Consider the following 4,173-nt stretch of genomic DNA (forward strand, 5'->3'; position numbering starts at 1 on the left):
TCTATAGCTACGGCTGAAATACAAGCTGTGTTAATCAATTACTATCGCTTTGAAATTCTAACTTATGTTTACAATTCTATAGCTACGGCTGAAATACAGGCTGTGTTAATCAATTACTATCGCTTTTAAATTCTAACTTGTGTTTATACTTCTATAGCTACGGCTGAGATCCAGACTATGTTAATCAATTACTATCGCTTTGAAATTCTAACTTGTGTTTACAATTCTATAGCTACGGCTGAAATACAGGCTGTGGTAATCAATTACTACCGCTTTGAAAATTCTAACTTGTGTTTACAATTCTATAGCTACGGCTGAGATCCAGACTGTGTTAAAGAACTACGACAGGCTGTGTTAATCAATTACTATCGCTTTCAAATTCTAACTTGTGTTTACAATTCTATAGCTACGGCTGAAATACAGGCTGTGTTAATCAATTACTATCGCTTTGAAAATCTGACTTGTGTTTACAATTCTATAGCTGCGGCTGAAATACAGGCTGCGTTAATCAATTACTATCGCTTTGAAAATTCTAACTTGTGTTTACAATTCTATAGCTACGGCTGAAATACAGGCTGTGTTAATCAATTACTATCGCTGTGAAATTCTAACTTGTGTTTACAATTCTATAGCTACGGCTGAAATACAGGCTGTGTTAATCAATTACTATCGCTTTGAAATTCTAACTTGTGTTTACAATTCTATAGCTACGGCTGAAATACAGACTGTGTTAATCAATTACTATCGCTTTGAAATTCTAACTTGTGTTTATACTTCTATAGCTACGGCTGAGATCCAGACTACATTAAGACCGAAAAGTTTTCGGAAATTCTCATTTAAAATTCGCGCGCTGTATATTTTCCGATATTTTAAGTTGTAGTTTGGCAGCACTGTCCTTAATTACTATGCCAAAAATGAGCGCGATCTGTCAGACAGTTCGTTTACGGCAGCTGTTGAAACCAGTTCACCTCAGTAGGGCGTTGCGAAAAAAACAATGGAAAAAAATATTGAACAAAGAGTTTGCATCAAATTTTGTGTTTCGAACGAAATTTCGTGTGCAGAATCGTTGCGAATGCTACAAAAGGCTTATGGGGAATCAGTTTTATCGAAAACTCAAGTTTATGAGTGGTACAAAGCCTTCCAGGACGGTCGTACGACCGTCGAAGACATTTCGCAACGCACTACTGAGGTGAACTGGTTTCAACAGCTGCCGTAAACGAACTGTCTGACAGATCGAGCTCATTTTTGGCATAGTAATTAAGGACAGTGCTGCCAAACTACATAAACTTAAAATATCGAAAAATATACAGCGCGCGAATTTTAAATGAGAATTCCGCAAAAAATTTTCCAGTCTTAAATGTATGTTAAAGAACTACGATCGCTTTGAAAATTCTAACTTGTGTTTACAATTCTATAGCTACGGCTGAAATCTGGGCTGTGTTAATCAATTACTATCGCTTTGAAATTCTAACTTGTGTTTACAATTCTATAGCTACGGCTGAAATACAGGCTGTGTTAATCAATTACTATCGCTTTGAAATTCTAACTTTTGTTTATACTTCTATAGCTACGGCTGAGATCCAGACTGTGTTAAACAACTACGACAGGCTGTGTTAATCAATTACTATCGCTTTGAAATTCTAACTTGTGTTTACAATTCTAAAGCTACGGATGAACTTCAGGCTGCGTTAATCAATTACTATCGCTTTGAAAATTCTAACTTGTGTTTACAATTCTATAGCTATGGCTGAAATCCAGGTTGTGTTAATCAATTACTATCGCTTTGAAATTCTAACTTGTGTTTATACTTCTATTGCTACGGCTGAAATACAGGCTGTGTTAATCAATTACTATCGCTTTGAAATTCTAACTTGTGTTTACAATTCTATAGCTACGGCTGAAATACAGGCTGTGTTAATCAATTACTATCGCTTTGAAATTCTAACTTGTGTTTATACTTCTATAGCTACGGCTGAGATCCAGGCTGTGTTAATCAATTACTATCGCTTTGAAAATTCTAACTTGTGTTTACAATTCTATAGCTACGGCTGAAATACAGGCTGTGTTAATCAATTACTATCGCTTTGAAAATCTAACTTGTGTTTACAATTCTATAGCTACGGCTGAGATCCAGACTGTGTTAAACAACTACGATCGCTTTGAAATTCTAACTTGTGTTTACAATTCTATAGCTACGGCTGAAATACAGGCTGTGTTAATCAATTACTATCTCTTTGAAATTCTAACTTTTGTTTATACTTCTATAGCTACGGCTGAGATCCAGACTGTGTTAAACAACTACGACAGGCTGTGTTAATCAATTACTATCGCTTTGAAATTCTAACTTATGTTTACAATTCTATAGCTACGGCTGAAATCCAGACTGTGTTAAACAATTACTATCGCTTTTAAATTCTAACTTGTGTTTATACTTCTATAGCTACGGCTGAGATCCAGACTATGTTAATCAATTACTATCGCTTTGAAATTCTAACTTGTGTTTACAATTCTATAGCTACGGCTGAAATACAGGCTGTGGTAATCAATTACTACCGCTTTGAAAATTCTAACTTGTGTTTACAATTCTATAGCTACGGCTGAGATCCAGACTGTGTTAAAGAACTACGACAGGCTGTGTTAATCAATTACTATCGCTTTGAAATTCTAACTTGTGTTTACAATTCTATAGCTACGGATGAACTCCAGGCTGCGTTAATCAATTACTATCGCTTTGAAATTCTAACTTGTGTTTATAATTCTATAGCTACGGCTGAAATACAGGCTGTGTTAATCAATTACTACCGCTTTGAAATTCTAACTTTTGTTTATACTTCTATAGGTACGGCTGAGATCCAGACTGTGTTAAGCAACTACGATCGCTTTGAAAATTCTAACTTGTGTTTACAATTCTATAGCTACGGCTGAGATCCAGACTATGTTAAACAACTATGATCGCTTTGAAATTCTAACTTGTGTTTATACTTCTATAGCTACGGCTGAAATACAGGCTGTGTTAATCAATTACTATCGCTTTGAAATTCTAACTTGTGTTTACAATTCTATAGCTACGGCTGAGATCCAGACTGTGTTAAAGAACTACGACAGGCTGTGTTAATTAATTACTATCGCTTTGAAATTCTAACTTGTGTTTACAATTCTATAGCAACGGCTGAAATACAGGCTGTGTTAATCAATTACAATCGCTTTGAAATTCTAACTTGTGTTTATACTTCTATAGCTACGGCTGAAATACAGGCTGTGTTAATCAATTACTATCGCTTTGAAATTCTAACTTGTGTTTACAATTCTATAGGTACGGCTGAGATCCAGACTGTGTTAAGCAACTACGATCGCTTTGAACTTTCTAACTTGTGTTTACAATTCTATAGCTACGGCTGAAATACAGGCTGTGTTAATCAATTACTATCGCTTTGAAATTCTAATTTGTGTTTACAATTCTATAGCTACGGCTGAAATACAGGCTGTGTTAATCAATTACTATCGCTTTGAAATTCTAACTTATGTTTACAATTCTACAGCTACGGCTGAGATCCAGACTGTGTTAAACAACTACGATCGCTTTGAAATTCTAACTTGTGTTTATACTTCTATAGCTACGGCTGAAATACAGGCTGTGTTAATCAATTACTATCGCTTTGAAATTCTAACTTGTGTTTATACTTCTATAGCTACGGTTAAGATCCAGACTGTGTTAAACAACTACGATCGCTTTGAAAATTCTAACTTGTGTTTACAATTCTATAGCTACGGCTGAAATATAGGCTGTGTTAATCAATTACTATCGCTTTGAAATTCTAACTTGTGTTTACACTTCTATAGCTACGGCTGATCCAGACTGTGTTAAACAACTACGACAGGCTGTGTTAATCAATTACTATCGCTTTGAAATTCTAACTTGTGTTCACAATTCTAAAGCTACGGATGAAATCCAGGCTGCGTTAATCAATTACTATCGCTTTGAAATTCTAACTGATGTTTACAATTCTATAGCTACGGCTGAAATACAGGCTGCGTTAATCAATTACTATCGCTTTAAAATTCTAACTTGTGTTTACAACTCTAAAGCTACGGCTGAAATACAGACTATGTTAATCAATTACTATCGCTTTGAAATTCTAACTTGTGTTTACAATTCTATAGCTACGGCTGAAA

This window comes from Teleopsis dalmanni, chromosome 1, assembly GCF_002237135.1.
Source record: "Teleopsis dalmanni isolate 2A chromosome 1, ASM223713v2, whole genome shotgun sequence".
NCBI classification, from domain to species: domain Eukaryota; kingdom Metazoa; phylum Arthropoda; class Insecta; order Diptera; family Diopsidae; genus Teleopsis; species Teleopsis dalmanni.